Here is an 18,810-nt window from a genome sequence, read left to right as displayed (position 1 = left end):
GGTGGCTGATTTCAAAATGGAGCAATTAAAGATTAAGACATCAAATTACAGGAAATTAAGATGAAGCACCACCAAGTATGAAACCCATAAAATTGCTAACATTCCCCAGTTTTTCTCACACACGTGCATCCTGTTTTGCTCTGTTACTCTGACATAAGACCACACCCAGAACAAACAAAAGACTGTCTCTGCCATCAGGGACTGATAAGGCTCACAGGTGGGCAAGAGAGTGGATATATATTCAATGAAATACGATTCTGGTGCTGATAATTTTAATAATGACATTATAAAAATGACTTTATATTACCCCAATTTTATAAATATCCATACCTAACAGTGGCAGAGTATGAATCTGAATTTCTGTTGCCTCCAAAGAGTGGCTTCTTTATGCCAAAATAATTTCTCTTAGTGTTTTCTGAGTTAGAACTTCATGTAACTATTTCATATGGATTCATTATTGACTTACATGATATGGCTTCTTGGAATAAAAAACTGAAGCATATTTTAAGACAAATATATGAATTTGAAGTATAGGCTGAGATGGAAACAAGATGAAATTTCATAATGTTAATAAGTAATTCATTTATATGTACTTCATTTCTTAGAAGTATATCTTCTGGGCCAGGCACAGTAGTTTATGCCTGTAATCCCAGCACTTTGGGAAGCCAAGGCAGGAGGATCACCTCAGGTCGGGAGTTTGAGACCAGCCTGACCAATTTGGAGAAAGCCCGTCTCTACTAAAAATACAAAATTAGCTGGGTGTGGTGGTGCATGCCTGTAATCCCAGCTACCTGGGAGGTTGAAGCAGGAGAATCACTTGTACCCAGGAGGCAGAGGTTGTGATGAGCTAAAATTGTGCCGTTGCACTCCAACCTGGACCACAAGAGTGAAACTCCATCTCGGGGAAAAAAAAAAAAAAAAAGTAATATGTATCTTTTGCATTTTTTCTTCTTTTTTCTTTTTCTTTTTTTTTTTTTTTTTTTTTTTTGCAGATCACAGAACTTTATTAAGATGGAATCACAGCTGGAAGCAGTGGCTTACACCTGTAATCCTAGCACTTTGGGAGGTCAAGCAGGCAGATCACCTGAAGTCATGAGTTCAAGACCAGCCTGGCCAACTTGGTGAAACCCCGTCTCTACTAAAAATACAAACAAACAAAAAATTAGCCGAGCGTGGTGGCGGGTGCCTGTAGTCCTAGCTACTCAGGAGTCTGAGGCAGGAGAATTGCTTGAACCCGGGAGGTGGAGGTTGCAGTGAGCCGAGATCACACTACTGCACTCCAGCCTGGATGACACAGCTAGACTCTGTCTCAAAAAAAAAAAAAAAAAAAAAGGTGGAATTACTTTTAATTACATAGAAGCTATTTGCCTAACTCAAAACCCATGAGGTTCACATAAACTCATAGTTACAAAACTAGAAACAAATGTCATATTCAGAACCATAAGGAAATATTAGTCTGCCCATTTATTTCGAGCTGTTATTATCACCTGTCTTATCTGCTGGTGCCCACTTATTTTAAGCTGCTATGGGCCATGCAGTAGTCGCTTGCATACAAGAAGTCTCATCACAGAGCTATAGCTGCTCTCAGGCCTTTGCTCTTTTCTCCACCTGCTGGCATTGCTCTCTTGCTGTTGTTAGGAGATTCACTCATTCCTCTCCCTTGTCCTCTCCTGGGGATCCCTAGGCCAAGTCAGCATCTTTTGCTTGTCCTCCACTCCCATGTCCAGCTAAAGTTCTCAATTCAGCAGCACCTAATCTACTTCAGGATCAACAGCCTGCATTTCTTTTTCTTTCTTTTCTTTTTTTTTTTTTTTTTTGAGTCTGAGTCTCGCTCTGTTGCTCTGTTGTCCAGGTTGGAGTGCAGTGGCGTGATCTCACTCACTGCAAGCTCTGCCTCCCGGGTTCACATGATTCTTCTGCCTCAGCCTCCCAAGTAGCTGGGACTACAGGCGCCCACCACCACGCCTGGCTAATTTTTTGTGTTTTTAGTAGAGATGGGGTTTCACCGTGTTAGCCAGGATGGTCTCAATCTCCTGACCTCATGATCTGCCTGCCTCGGCCTCCCAAAGTGCTGGGATTACAGGCGTGAGCCGCTGCGCCCGGCTGCATTTCTTCTTACATACACTTATTTAAAAAATTTAACTTGATTAGCACCAAGTAAAATGAATTCATATAAAGTTGATGAAACCTAGTTGGGTTGATTTGACAAAAATTAGTTTGAAGGCTTTCTTCATGTTATGTCCTTTCTGTGAGGTCACAGAGTTGAATTTCATATCACAGACTTCCCCAAATAGTTACTTCTTCCCTAATGTTTTTCCTAGAATTAGAACACGATGAGTTTTTATTTTTGTTTTTCTGTTTTTTTTTTTTTTTAATGTGCTTTTTTTTTAAAATCTTTTTTGAGACAGAGTCTCCCTCTGTTGCCCAGCCTGGAGTGCAGTGGTATGATCTTGGCTGGCTCACTGCAACCTCTGCCTCCGGGTTCAAGCAATTCTCCTTCTTCAGCCTCCCTAGTAGCTGAGATTTACCACACCCAGCTAATTATTTTTATTTCTTTTTCTTTTTTTTTTTTTTTTTTGAGAAGGAGCCATCACGCTCAGTCCCTAGATGAATTTTTAAATTTTTATTTTACTTTTTAAAGAATTCCAAGGGGAATCAAGACAGTTTTATAAAAAATTCATTCTACTAATCTCTGAGTAGTACTTTTCTGAATCTGTTCAGTCTACTATTTCAAATGACTGCAGTGATGCACATAATTTAGGATGGAATTGATTTAAATAAGAGTCATCTAAAATTCATCTACATTTAGATTTAGATTACTACCCAGGAAGGTGAAATGTAATGTTTGCAGCTTCCTATCTTGTATTTGATTTAACCATAATATGATTCTCAACTCATAAATGTAGCTTCATTTTTGGAAGGCCTGTACAATACATTTCAAGTGGTGATTAGTTTTGATAATTTCTCCAATAATTTTTCCTCTCTAATCAGGAAAATGAAGCATTTGAAACAAATAGTTGGGAATTCATTGAGAGGTTTCATCACATCTGAGTCAGTAGGCTTATCATGATTTTGTTTGGCATGTTTTACAATTACGTTAATATATCAACCAACACCTGAAAAACCATATACATGTAAATGTTTTGTTTGATTATAGCAAAAAATGCCGAAATTTTTCTGAAGACACACAAAAATGTTGTCTTTCATACAACTTGGAGAACAAATCTTTTACCTCCACCCCCTGACTCCTTGGGCACTGAGTGTAGCACGGGAAGTTAGTAAATCCTCATGTTTGCAATCATTCCTTTGCAGAAATTAACATAGGAGATGATGTCTTGCTGCTAAAACTAATGCTGCTTAAAGAAAAAAGACGGCAGTTTCAGCATTTTGGCTTGGTATGTATACAAGATAATAAGCTGTGTGAGTTTAGAAGCTTGGAACTAGTTCAACAAACAGATGCCAGTATGGCTCAACAGTAACGTGACGTGCCGTCTCCACTGTGATCTACATCTCTGTGCTGATCATCTTGTATTAAAAGGGCTATTTTTACTCTTGATATACCTTATTAGAAGTACACTACCTTTGGAAATTATTGTTTATCCTTAGAAGAAGGTTTTTTTTTTTTGTGTGTGTGTGTGTGTGTGTATGTGTGTGTTTCATTTAATACACAGCACCAGGATGCTCTAGCGTGAGGGGACATATCGTCAGCTTACACTGACAGAAAGACTGCAGAGCCCTGGTTCCTGGAATACTGAAGCTCATGCTGGGCTGTCCTGGACTGTCTCAGACATTTAATTGCTACCCTGTGATTGGACTTGAGAGATTTTTCAAGTTTCCTCAGCAAAACATTTGTAAATCATCTCTCAGGGTGAGTTAATTTTGCAGAACTAATGCTACCTGTAACAAAAGCTAACATTAAATGCTTAGTATGGGCCGAGAACAGCCAAGCACAGCAGCTAACACCTATAATCCCAGCACTTTGGGAGGCTGAGGTGGGAGGATTACTTGAACCCAGAAATTTGAGACCAGTCCTGGCAACATATCGAGACCCTGTCTCTACAAGAACAACAGCAACAAAAAAGGTATGGTTTTTGTTTGTTTGTTTGTTTGAGTTTCACTGTGTCACCCAGGCTGGAGTACAGTGGTATCATCATAGCTCACTGCAGCCTCGAACCTTGCAGGCTCAAAAGATCCCTGACATTAGCCTCCTGAGTAGCTGGGGCTATAGGCATGTGCCACCATGCTGGGCCAATTTTGAATTTATTTTTTTAAGAGACAGGGTCTTGCTGTGTTGCCTAGGCTGGTCATGGACTCCTGGCCTCAAGCCACATCTCTACAAAAAATTTTAAAAATTAGCTGGGCATGGTGGTGCATGCCTGTAGTCCTAGCTACTAGAGAGGCTGAGGAGAAAGGATCACTTGAGCCAAAAAGTTTAAGGCTGCAGTGAGTCACGAGTGAGTCATTGCACTAGTAGGCTGCCCACTCCAGCCTGGGCAACAGAGTGAGACCCTGACTCTTAAAAAAAAAAAAAAAAGTTCCTATTGCACATGACTGTTGGGAAAACAAAATTAGTTAGCATCTATAAGCTCTTTAAAACAGTGCGTAACACTTAGTAAGCACTCAGTAAATGTTAGCTTTTAATACTATGGGTATCTGTTGTAGTTTTGGGATCAAACTTTACATAACTGCGAATATTTAAAAATGTCAACACTTTGGATCCTTTTTCTTGGTTTTTCTTGGTTAGGAGCTTAAGAAATCAAAATTCTCATTTCATTCTGTCTCCACTCCTGCCCAAGCAGGAACTCCCAACTTTAAGATATTGCGTAGGCAGGGATTCAAACAGGTAAAGGCAAGAGTTTGAGCAAGAGGAGGAGGAGGAAGGACAATAAGCTCAGAAGGGCTGAGTGCGTTAGTACAAGATGGGCATATCAAGGAACCAGTTACATACCAATATGTTTGAAGCTTGTTTCCTATACACAAAGTCAACGCTGATAATGAGCTTGGCCAGCTGGAGGTGTCACTCTGTCAGTGGGTCCCACCCATTCCTCTGCTACCACCTGTCTTACTCCTACCTCCTGTCATTCTGATACTCTCCATTTCCCCAAAACACTGGCTGTTGCCACCACCTTCATGTTATGATGTCAAGGAGGTGTCCTGACGCCACTGCAGAAAGTACCTATCTCTGTTCAGCCTCAAGAGAGGAACTTCATAAATCCAAGACATCGCCGGAGCTAGGCTCATCCTCCTGAAAAGGGTGACCGAAATGAATATATATATATTTTTTAATAAGATGGGGGCTGGGCGCAGTGGCTCACTCCTGTAATCCCAGCACTTTGGGAGGCCAAGGTGGGCTGATCACTTGAGGTCAAGAGTTCAAGACCAGCCTGGCCAACATGGTGAAACCTTGTCTCTACTAAAAATACAAAAATTAGCCAGGTGTGGTGGCAGGCACTTGTAATCCCAGCTGCTTGGGAGGCTGAGGCAGGAGAATTGCTTCAACCCAGGAGGTGGAGGTTTCAGTGAGCCGAGATCGTGCCACTGCACTCCAGCCTGGGTGACAGAGCAATATTTGGTCTAAAAAAAATAAAAATTAAAATAAAGATGGAGTTTTGCTACATTGCCCCATGGTCTTGAACTCCTGGCCTCAAGCAATCCTTCTGCCTCAGCCTCCCAAAGTGTTGGGATTATTGACCTACCCCACCACACCCAGCCAGATAATTTTTTAAGTTGATTCATTTTATTAAAAGCCAATATTTAATTTAATTTTTGTTTATCTTTTAAAGCCAGTATTTTAAAGCCCTCTATCAAACAAAAACTGTTGGGGTTTTCCTTTAAGGTATACTCATGTTCAAATACATCATTATAGACTAAGACATAATTTAAATTATGACATGTCCCATAATTTCAAATATATATTCCTTAATTTAGAATATATACTTTTTTTTTTTTTTTTTGAGATGAAGTCACGCTCTGTTGCCCAGGCTGGAGAGCAGTGGCACTATCTCAGTTCGCTGCAACTTCTGCCTCCTGGGTTCAAACCATTCTTGTGCCTCAGCCTCCTGAGTAGCTGGGATTACAGGCGCGTGCCACCACACCCGACTAATTTTTGTATTTTTAGTAGAGACGAGGTTTTACCGTGTTGGTCAGGCTGGTCTTGAACTCCTGAACTCAGGTGATCTGCCTGTCTCGGCCTCCCAAAGTGCTGGGATTACGGTCGTGAGCCCCAGCACACCCAACGTAGAATATGTACTTCTTACACCTTTGAATTTTAGGAATAAAAGGTACTTTTGAGAGCATTCCATTTCATGTTAGCATTTTTTAGATGAGGAAACAGAGGTGGTGAGGTAAAGACGTTTGTCCTTGTTCACAGGGCTAGTTAGTAGAGCTGAGACAAGAACAGAATTATCAGTCAAGAGCAATTTTTATGACATCATAGAGGACCTATCCTCCAAAGTAATTACTGTCATTTCGAAGGGTACCAGAATGTGAGGATATGTGGAAAAGTAACATCAACAGCTCATGCAGAATGGGAGTTAGGGGTACTAGTGTGTGGTCTTGGGAAAGTTATTCCCACCTCTTTGCAAGTCACAGTTTACTTGATTGTAAATGTTTCAGTGTGTTTGTAGAGTGTCTGCTCTATATTAGGGACAGAATCAGTATTACATCCCTGTAAATAAAAAACCATGTATGTATTTTGGCACCCAATAATTGTTAACTGTCATTTCTGAAAGGCATGTTGTGGAAATCTAATAAAGTAACACCTTCCAGCTTTGCAAAATTGAGAATACCTAGGAACATCTACATCCTGGATCCTTTTCTAGGTCTTTCCCAACTGTGAGAAATAAGAATTCTCTTCCTAACTCCAGCCTGTCTCCACCTCAGCCAAAGCAGGCACCATCCAACCAGTGTTCAGCCCAGTGCCTAAAAAAGAAATGTTTGTAAAAAGGAAATGCAATGGTATCTCTGGAATTTTTTTTTCTTTTTCTTTCTTTCTCTTTTTTTTTTTTTTTTTTTGAGACAGAGTTTTGTTCTTGTTGCCCAGGCTGGAGTGCAATAGTGCAATCTTGGCTCACTGCAACCTCCATCTCCCAGGTTCATGTGATTTTCCTGCCTCAGCCTCCCGAGTAACTGGTGTTACAGGCACTCACCATCACGCCCAGCTAATTTTTTGTTATTTTTAGTAGAGACGGGGGTTTCACCATGTTGGCCAGGCTGTTCTCTAAATCCTGACCTCAGGTGATCCACTCACCTCGGCCTCCCAAAATGTTGGGATTATAAGCATGAGTCACTGTGCCCGACCTAGAATTTTTTTTCTTGGCTCACTGCCACTTTCGCCTCCTGGGTTCAAATGATTCTCCTGCCTCAGCCTTCTGAGTAGCTAGGATTACAGGTGTGTGCCACCACACCCAGCTAATTTTTGTATTTTTAGTAGAGACAGGATTTCACCATGTTGGCCAGGTTGGTCTTGAACTCCTGACTTCAGGTGATCTGCCCACCTCGGCGACATGAGCCACTGCGCTCTGCCTACAGTATATATACTTTTTTCAAAAAATATTTTCTTTGAGACAGGGTCTCTGTCACCAGGCTGGAGTGCAACGGTATGATCTCGGCCATGAACACTGCAGCCTCCACCTCCAGGGTTCAAGTTATTCCGGTGCCTCAGCTTCCCAAGTAGCTGGGATTACAGGTGTGCATCACCATGCCAGGCTAATTTTGTATTTTTAGTAGAGATGGGTTTTGCTTTGTTGGCCAGGGTGGTCTCGAACTCCATACCTCAGGTGATCTTTTCACTGACTGTAATGCACCCAAATGGTGGCTCAACCTTAATCCAATGAGATGGTTAGGTTAGCAATTTTTGAACTGGTAGTGCTGGCTTTAAATTCTTGTTTTACTACCTATTCTTCAAAGTGGTGTGAGATTAATGAGATAATTTCTCTGAACCATTTCACATCTTGATGTGAAAGAAAATCGTATATATGAGCTATTATTGTTCTGTTTATAATCCAGAATGATCTGATGAGGTAGCATATTTAGACACCTAAATGATAATGGAGAGTTTACATTGCTTTTAATTCATTTGATTGATTTGTTGAGTTTTTAATTTGAGTTTTTAATTTGTATTATTATTTATTATTTTTTAATTTTTTTAACCCAATGGTTCTTTCAGAGATATAATTTGAGTTTTTAATTGAACAGTGAGTTTTTAATTCACATGGAACCAAGAATTACTCATTTTCTCTTCATTGGCAAGCTCTATCTTATCCATTTAATGCTGATCTCTTTTTTGTTTTTTGGTGGTTTTTTTTGGATTTATTTTTATCTCTATCTGGAAACTTGTCTGACTGGTCTTTGCTTCTAAAGACATTAGGTTATTAAAAAGTCTCGGCGTTCCTTCCTTGATGACTGCCCAAATGACTAAGTTTGAGGCAAATTCTTTTTCTTTATTTTTTTTACTTTTTTAGTTCACTGCACAGATGTATGAGGCAAAGTCTTGTTACCTAACTTTGTCATATAATTCCAGAGAATCAACAGATATCGGTCATTAAAGTGGGTTTTTTTCCATTACAAAAGACCACCGTATTTATTAAAATTTATTAAATAGAATAAAGCAAGACTTTATTCTAGACTTTTTGTTTGTCTTCTTTGGTCTTCATGGTTAGACTTTCTTTAGAAGATTGAAAGCAATTTTTCCTCTGTTGCTGAGGCCTTTTTCATCTGGCAAATGCTGCCTTTTCAATGGAGCTGAAAAATGGCCTGATTTATTTTTGTTGTTTCTGAGTTTATTTATCAACGTAATTAATATTATCAAAACTGTTCTTGGAACACAGCTTAATCCCTCAGCTTTTGTTTCTGATGCTAGGATGATTAGCTCTGGAAGAAAAAAATTGTCCACCAGGCGTAATAGCAGCGGTAGCATTTCTTAACCTTCCTCCTTCTGCCCACGTTTGTTTACTCACACATCCATCTGTAGTGTCTCAGAATTAATCACTGTTCCTTTAGTTTGAAGATAATTGAGAGGCCTCTTTTCTGAGACTTTACAATTGAATCTCTTCTGATAAATGGACCATAGGAACCATTCACTGACACAAATTCCCTCTTCTGAGAAAAGGAAGTCACTTTTTTTGTTGTTTGTTTGTTTGTCTTTGAGACAGAGTTTCACTCTGTTGCCCCAAGCTGGAGTGCAATGACACAGTCTCAGTTCCTTGCAACCTCCAACTCCTGGGTTCAAGCAATTCTCCTGCCTCAGCCTCCTGAAGAGCTGGGACTACAGGTGTGTGCCACCACACCTGGCTAATTTTTGTATTTTTAGTAGAGACAGGGTTTCACCATGTTGGCCAGGCTGGTCTCAAACTCCTGACCTCAGGTAATCCATCCGCCCCAGCCTCCCAAAGTTCTGGGTTTACAGGCGTGAGCCACCGTTCCCGACCAGAAGTCACTGTTTTTTAACACAGCACTCCTTAGCCCCTTTCAGCCTGAATATTTTATTGCCATATCCCCATTTAAAAATGTTGGGTTATTTAATAAAAATCAATTTCAGCAATGCTGTTTTCATTCCATATGTCTTCCCTTCCTCTTTATTTTTTAGAGACAGGGTCTCACTGTGTTGCCCAGGCTGGGTTTGAACTCCTGAGCTCAAGGGACCCTTCTGAGTAGCTGGAATTACAGATGTGAGCCACTGTACCTGGCTGTCTTCCCTTTTCTTTTTAATTCCATGCTTAATCCTTTGTGACCCTAGCAAAATTATTTCCATAGTCCAACAGGCTGGGATTCTGGACTAACAGGACCTAAAGGGCCAAAGGTCCTGTGTTAACTCATAAGTTCCACTGATAAATTGTGCAGTAAACAGTGCAATAGTGAGTTACTGATTTTTCTGCCAAAAGGAGGCATTTCTTTTCTCTATAAGAGCACCTGATTTTGAGTTGTTAAGGAACCACAATTCAGTCCAAAATGGCTATTCTCTTTATTTGACTCTTTCCCAATTATTCCTGCATTTCCTTTAGTTCATTGTTCTTTTCTGCCACTAAAGTAACTTTTTCATCTCTGCCTAAGATCCTCTTTTTCATCCTCTCCACTTTGGTTTCTAAAGAAAACTTAGAAAAGGAAAGTGCAAAGATAGAAGTCCATGGTCAAGACGGTGAGAGAAAGAAACAGAGAGGAAAGAGAGGCTGAGGAGGGCCGGTAGCTGGTGAGTGGGTGGAGTAGATTGTCATCAACACTTCGGGGCTCCTTCTTCCTCAGCTAGCTAATCTAAAGCCAGGATTTAGCCACTGCAACTCCCTAGGGCTTCTGCTCACAACTTCAAGACCATTTGCAAGGCAGCCTGCCTTAGAAGGCAATCGGTTGGTTATCTCCCTTGTTGACCCACAGTGTGATTTTGCCACAGTACCCGCTGGCCTGGCATGATGGAAATCTGACAGGCGCTGCCTCGTGGAGACCTAACAGATCAGCTTCTCTCTCTTCTTTCCTTTATTACAGTCAGAGAGAGGCCCAGAGGAGGAGGAAGCTGCAGGCATAAATGTCTCCCTCTACGAGGGAACACTTGTGAAATTCACCGTGCGGAGAAAACAATGCTGTGGGGGTGTCATTTTCAGTTGTGCTATTGCTGGCATGGCAATTTAAACAGTACTATTTCCCTGATCTGTTTGGGCTTGGTTTCCACTCTTGCATAATGTACATGCCAGGTTCTTTATACTGTGGATAGCAGAGTGCCCACAGATATCTGGGCTTGGAGAGCTGTAGGGTTCTCTAATTTTATGAGTCAGGCAGAGACTCCTATATATATATATATAAAATCTCATATTCTTATTTCTCAAACAATACATCAACATCAAAGGCCAGTTTTAATTGTTCTTACATATTTTATTGATTTATTTACATTTAGACTGGCTTATTTTCATCCATAATCTGTCAGCATATCAATAGTTGTTTCAGATATATATTTTGATAATGCATTAGTTACATTTCTCTTGAATGACAAAAACAAAACATAGCATACGGTGCTATTTTAATCACAGTAATGGCTCAAAGATTCTAAATGGAAAAAAAAAAAGGAAGCTCTTAACACAAGGAAACAGTGTGCTGTACTCTTGCTTATAGGAATTTATTGGAAAAAATGGAATCAGAGATATTTGCCCTTTTTATTAAAATCAGCTTAATAGTTCTTAGCACCACTTGCAACCACATTGTGTAATTAATCTTGGGGTACTAGATTTTCTCCAGATGTGTAGCTTTTTGTTTTCCTGGGGATTGTGACTTTTTTAAGTGCATTTTTTTTTTTTTAATTTAAGGTTTAGGGGTACATGTGCAGGTTTGTTATATAGGTAAACTTGTGTCACGAGGGTTTGTTGTACAGATTATTTCATCACCCAGGTATTAAACTTACTAATCAACAGTTATTTTTTCTGCCCCCCTCCTGGCTCCCACCCTCCACCCTCAAGGAAGCCTCAGTGTCTGTTGCTGACTTATTTTCATGATTTGTCATCATTTAGCTCCCACTTATAAATCAGAACATGTGGTAGTCGGTTTTCTTTTTTTTTTTTTTTTTTTGAGATGGAGTCTCCCTAGGTCGCCCAGGCTGGAGTGCAGTGGCACAGTCTCGGCTCACTGCAAGCTCTGCCTCCCAGCTTCACGCCATTCTCCTGGCTCAGCCTCCCGAGTAGCTGGGACTATAGATGCCCACTACCACGCCCAGCTAATTTATTTATTTATTTTTGAGATGGAGTCTCGCACTGTCTTCCAGGCTGGAGTGCAGTGGCACAATCTCGGCTCACTGCAAGCTCCGCCTCCCAGGTTAACGGCATTCTCCTGCCTTAGCCTCCTGAGTAGCTGTGACTACAGGCGCCCGCCACCGCGCCCGGCAATTTTTTGTGTTTTTAGTAGAGACGGAGTTTCACCGTTTTAGCCAGGATGGTCTTGGTCTCCAGACCTCGTGATCTGCCCGCCTCGGCCTCCCAAAGTGCTGGAATTACAGGTGTAATCCACCGCGCCCGGCCCCTTTTTTTGTTTTGAGACAGTTTCCCTCTTGTTGCCCAGGCGGGAGTGCAATGGCACAATCTCGGCTCACTGCAACCTCCGCCTCCCAGGTTCAAGCAATTCTCCTGCCTCAGCCTCCCGAGTAGCTGGGGTTACAGACTCCCACTAACATGCCCAGCTAATTTTTTTTTGGTATTTTTAGTTTTTAGTAGAGTCAGGGTTTCTCCAGGTTAACCAGGCTGGTCTCTAACTCCTGATCTCAGGTGTTCTGCCCCACTCGGCCTCCCAAAGGGCTGTGCTGGGATTACAGCTGTGAGCCACCATGCCCAGCCCTAGGTTCTTTTTACATCTTTATTTATTTATTTTTTTGAGACAGTGTCTCACTCTGTTGCCCAGACAGGAGTGCAGTGGTGTGATCACGGTTCATTGCAGTTTCAACCTGCTATTTTTTTTATATATATATATATAAAATATATGAATATAAATATACACATTATATATAAAATAATATATACATATATACAATATACGTACATATATATAAAACTTGTCCAAGTGAGCCACTGCACCCAGCCTATATATATGTTTTATATATATATATATTATATCTATATGTGTGGGGAGTCTCGCTCTGTCACCCAGGCTGGAGTGCAGTGTCATGATCTTGGCTCACTGCAACCTCTGCCTACCAGGTTTCAAGCGATTCTCCTGCCTCAGCCTAAGTAGCTGGGATTACAGGTGCACGCCAACACACCCAGCTAATTTTTTTTGTATTTTTAGTAGAGATGAGGTTTCACCATGTTGGCCAGGCTGGTCTCAAACTCCTGACCTTGTGATCCACCCAACTCAGCCTCCCAAAGTGCTGGGATTACAGGCTTGAGCCACTGTGCCTGGCCTTATATATATATATTTTTAATTTTAACTTTAATTTTATTATTATTATTTTTTAGAGACAGTGTCTGACTCTGTTGCCCAGGCTGGAGTACAGTAGTGCCACCATAGGTCACTGCTGCCTCAAACTTTTGGGCTCAAGTGATCCTCCTGCCTTGTTCTCACAAGTATCTAGGACTACAGGTGTGGGGTACCACACTCAGCTTATTTTTGTGCTTTTTTTTGATAGAGATAGGGTCTCACTGTGCTGCCCAGGTCTTGAACTTCTGGCCTCAAGCAATCCTTCTGCCGTGGCCTTCCAAAATGCTGAGATTACGTATGTGAGCCACCGTGCCTGGCCTTTTATTTAATATTATATCATGCATTTCTTTCCATGATTTTATTGATTAACTATATAATTTCTTTTTATGTTTATTATAATTTACCTAGCTATACCCCTAATATTTATCTCTCTAATATAATTTGGGGAAATGGAGCTGGTAATGCTATAAGAAAAATCTGGGGGTATGTAGCTTATTCATTTTGTTAAATTATTTCTGGAGGATAGCTTTTCATAAGAAAGATTATTGAATCTAAGACTTTGAGAGTGGGATGTGAAGGTGTGTGTGCCTGCAGTCCCAGTTACTTGGGTGACTGAGGCAGGATGATTGCTTGAGCCCAGGAGCTCGAGGCTGTAGTATGCAATGATAGTGCCTGTGAGTAGCTGTTGCACTTCAGTCAAGCCGAGGCAACACAGCAAGACTCAGTCTCAAAATAAAAATGCTTTGAAGTATTTTATGATTCTTGATATATTTTGTAATATTGTTTTCCAAACACACCTTTACCATCTGTGGATTAATGCTAGATTGTTTTGTTTCACGGGAGAACAAACACTGGAAAGAGTTCCTGGAATTGAATCTGTTTAAAAATAGGCTAAAGCCAGGCCTGATTGCCTGCGCCTGTAATCTCAGCTACTGGGAGGCTTTGAAGCTGGAGGATCACTTGAGCTCAGGAGTTTAAGACGAGCCTGGGCAATATAGTGGGAGCCTGTCTGGAAGAAAAAAAAAAAAGAGAGAGCGAGACTAATGTGCAAAGCTAAATAAAATAGCAAATGCACAATAAATAGCAAACACTTCGGGTAATAAAGTGGTTTCAGATGTGATCTAACAAGGATAATTGAAAATCCCATCCTCAAGTTGCCTAACCTTTTTACTAAACCTCAATCTCTTTATCTGTAAAATGGGAGTAATAATAGGCCAGGCATGGTGGCTCATGCCTGTAATCCCAGCACTTTGGGAGACCAAGGCAGGCGGATCACCTGAGGTCAGGAGTTCAAGACCAGCCTGGTCAACATGGTGAAATCCCATCTCCACTAAAAATACAAAAATTAGCCAGGCGTGGTGGCGCATGCCTGTAATCCCAGCTACCCTGGAGGCTGAGGCAGGAGAACCGCTTGAACTCTGGAAGCAGGGGTTGCAGTGAGCTGAGATCATGCCACTGCACTCCAGTCTGGGTGACAGAGCAAGCCTCTGTCTCAAATAATAATAATAACAATGAGTAACACAACAACATTTTTATAGTTTTTATCATATGCTAGGCACTGTTCTAAACACTTTACATACACTGGCATTTAATTTTCATAATCCTACTAGGTAGACATTATTATTATGTTTATCCCTTTTTTATATTGTTGAGGAACTGAGGCATAGAGAGGTTAAATGACTTGTCCGATGATTACAGCTAATAAATGACAGAGTTGGAATTCTAACTCAGACAGTCTGGCTCCAGAGTTTATGCTCATAATCGCTAAATAAATAAGATAGTTTGTATAAAAACACCTAGTCCAATTCCTAGCGTGTAGTAAGTATTCAATAAATGTTTGCTATTATTATTATAATGTATTTTTTAAAAACCCAACTAAACTAGTAAAGGGAGTGGCAGAATTGATTCAAAAGCTCTGCAAAACAGAGTCAATGAGTGCAAGTTTCGGCAAAGTAAATTTTGGCTCAGTGGCTGTAGTTTTGCTCTGGGACGCTGGATATAAACAAGGAGAGACTGAATAACCACTTGTCAAGAATATTGTAGAATAAATTTCTTCATCAAGTGGGTAGCTGAACTGGATGACCTCTAAGGCACTTTCCAACTTTGTATAGAGTTCTATGATTCTAGGCCAGAATCTTTTCTTTTTCCATACAGTAAAGCTTCTTCTTTTTTTTTTTTTTTTAACACAAGGTTTGGTTTACCAACTTTGTTGATGTTATTGCCATTTTAATTGTCTGAATCATTTGCCAAGGAGATTGTGACTTTGTAGCATGCGTAAGTCTTTGGCAGTCTCTCCTGTTGTAATTGATGTGTTACAACACCTGAACATTATGATAGGTGCTGGGGAAACTGACTTGTAAACATGTAAGTAACTATGCAGTGGTGGTCAGCCCTCCCAGGCAGGGATCTTCAGGATTACTGTCACTTGGCTAAATATCATTTGGAGTCTGTCGTCTTTATCCAGATAACTTGTAGGCCCATGAAATAATCACAGGGGGCTTAAAATTGACATTAATAAATTATGGGATTATGATTGTGGATGAGAGTTCATGTCACATTTATAACAACATTGTTTGCAAGTGACTCAGGGAAGTTTCGGTGAGTTTCCTGCTGGGAAAGGGAATTGCTCCCTTGACGGAAGTAATAGTTTTGCTCAAGTCATGGGAAGCTCCACTTGATCCCATAATTTGTCTTCCCTTTGGATTTTAGTCTAGGTAATTATTTGTCTTTGCCATTACATCTTGAGCAGTCCTTCAGGATAATGTACAATTTTACCATCAACTTTACGTCATTTCTCCAAGAGGGGTGATTTAAAGGGCACAGCTAATTCTATTACAAAAATGTTGATGATGGAATCTAGATCAAATGTACCAGACTGACTCAGAGTTGGTGCTTAGAAAACAATTTCTTTTTGGCTATGATTTGTCTTTGGTCTAATGTTTTACAGTGTTCTTAATGTAACTAAACCAGTGTAACTAAACACTGGTTTTGTTGCTATGGAGATGGATGAAAATAGACATGGAGCTTTAGGTATCAAACTGTCAATAAATTTACTAAGTAAAAATAGAATGTAGAGTCAGAAGGAAGGCCAGACGAAGGTTTTCAAAACAATGTTAGGAGATTTAATCTATAATATAGTAGGAAATGAGAAGGCCAGGGAGCAGAGAGACCTTTAGACATTGGATCCTCAAAAATGTTAAGCAGTTTGAAATGATCATTTTTGAATCACTATCACTGAGACACGTAATCCGCCTTATAAGGAAAATAATCTCTTTTTATTTGGTGAGATTTGATTATTTTCAACATTAGTAATAATTATCCTAAAACAACAGTTGTTACATGCTGACTTTCATTAATAATGGTACTTTTCAGTTTATGTATCCATGCATATACACTGTGGTTTGTTTTTGGTTGTTGTTTTTTTTTTTTTGAGACAGAGTCTCGCTCTATCACCCAGGATGGAGTGCATTGTTGTGATCTCGGTTCACTGCAACCTCCTGGTCTCCTGGATTGAAGCGATTCACCTGCCTCAGCCTCCCGTGTAGCCGAGATTATAGGTGCCCACCACCACACCTGGCTAATTTTTGTGTTTTTAGTAGAGACGGTGTTTCGCCATGTTGGCCAAGCTGGTCTTGAATTCCTGACCTCGAGTGATCTGCCCACCTTGGCCTCCCAAAGTGCTAGGATTACAGGCATGAGCCACTGAGCCCAGCCTCCTGGGTTTAACTTAGAAACGTTGTCACTCAAATTTTTAAAATGAACAAATGCCATTTAATTTTGAGGAAGCTAAAATTGGCTTTGTAAGCTGACCAACTAATAAACAATTGTGAGCATACATTTGGAGCATTTTGCTTTTGGGAACTTCAAAGAAGGTGGCAAATTGTCAGTAATTACAAGCATCATTATCCTTGTGTTATTCATAATGAATCAAATAGAATGAGGGCGGTGCCTCTAGTCACGCAGGAAACTTGAGCTGGAACCCTCAAGACGTGAATGACAACAGTAGGGTAATTAGAATCAAGGCTTTTTTAGAATGTAAGTAGCACTACTTACAGGAACATGTATTATTTACATACACAAAGTAAATATTGAAAGATTGGCTTAGGCTAAAAATACTCCAGGTGAGGTTGTAGGACTGGATACTGAAAGAATGAGCTCATATTGTGGGCTTTTTCTTTTTTTGAGACAGAGTCTTACACTGTCACCCAGGCTGGAGTGCAGTGGCGTGATCTCCACTCACTGCAACCTCCGCCTCCTGGGTTCAAGCGATTCTCCTGCTTCAGCCTCCCAAGTAGCTGGGATTATAAGCGCCCGCCACCATGCCTGACCAATTTTTTGTATTTTTAGTAGAGACGGGGTTTCACTATATTGGCTAGACTGGTCTTGAACTCCTGATCTCGTGATCCACCCCCCTCGGCCTCCCAAAGTGCTGGGATTACAGACATGAGCCACCGTGCCTGGCCTTGTGGGCTTTCAAAATAGAAAAATACTTTTTTCTCATGTTTATTTAAGATTAAAACCATTTTTTAATTCAAGGCACATAGGCAAATGTAATTTAGAAGAGAGTTGACAAAAAGTTTGTCCAAGAAATGACAAATGTAGATTATAGCCAAGTACATGTCTCAATTTATAACATTACAATCTTAGGCAAATTATACTTTGCTACATTTTAGACATCTTATCTTATAGGTATTATATTATTTTGACATGCTCTGTTTTGTGTAACATTTTTTTAAAAAGTATCCTGGGCAAGGCAATTTATGTATCATCTATAAAAGAACGGTGAAGTAATTCAACAGAGTATTTTTCTGGTAGGTTAGTTGAACAGATAAAACTTTCCTATAGATCGAGAAGTTGCCATTGGTCTTTCTGCCCATAGTAAAGCTTTGAATAGGGACAAGGTGCTTCATTTGGAAAGGAAAGAAGGAAGTGTCTCTCCTCTCTGCCAGGGAAGGAAGCACACAGTGATTGAGGCAGCTTGAATCCATGCTTTCTATTTTAAAAAGTTCTTCCTGTAAAGGCATTTCTCTTTGCCTTTGACACTTTCTGTTGTGGGATAATCCTGCCAGAGTGTTACTTGAAAGAAGATAGATAGATAGATAGATAGATAGATAGATAGATAGATAGATAGATAGATAGATAGATAGATAGATAGATAGATAATATAGATATATCTGTGGGTTTTTTGTTTTGTTTTTTATAAAAAGCCTCCAGTGGGCTATATCTATATCTGTGTGTGTGTGTGTGTTTTAATGTAGGGAAAGCTGCTCTATAAACATGACAAACGTATGGCATCATTCATTCCATTAAAATAAAAAAGACAAGTGTGCTGTGGAAGTCTTGATATTCTTTGGTTGAGTCTTGAGGATTAAGGCTGAGGAAGGTGACACTGGTGAACTCAGCAGCGTGCAGCAATAGTGAAGAGAAATCTGGCCAGTGCCATCTGGGGGTAAAACTTCCCTATCAACCTCATGATGGGCTGACTCTGCAGACTCCTGTCTCCCAGCCCACCCCTCTAGTCAGCTCCCATTTCAGGGCTGCTTATGCACCTATGAGGAAATAACAGGTTTCCCCTCTGCTCATTTTATTAAGGTGGCATAAATTACTTCTATGAACAGACTCTTCCAAAGATTAGGGAAACTCTTCATTAAATGCTCATGCAACTTGACAAACTGTGTAGGTGACTTCATACTCTAATCCACTGGCTGGAATTCAGGCCTGAATTAAAGGACTGGGAGCTGGAGGGAACTTTAAGGACTTAAAAAAATCCAATCTCAATTTATACATGAAGAACTGAGACCCTGTTACAGCCACAGAGTCAATTAGTGGCAGAGAAATGGGACAGGAATGGAGTGTCTTGACCAGGATTCCTGTAAATAAAAGAGCAACTGAGTGTCTCAGAAGAGCTGAGAGTGCTGCCTCCAG

Source organism: Macaca fascicularis, chromosome 6 (genome assembly GCF_037993035.2).
Source record: "Macaca fascicularis isolate 582-1 chromosome 6, T2T-MFA8v1.1".
NCBI classification, from domain to species: Eukaryota; Metazoa; Chordata; class Mammalia; order Primates; family Cercopithecidae; genus Macaca; species Macaca fascicularis.
The sequence above is the reverse complement of the archived record's forward strand: the minus strand, read 5'-3'. Positions refer to the sequence as shown.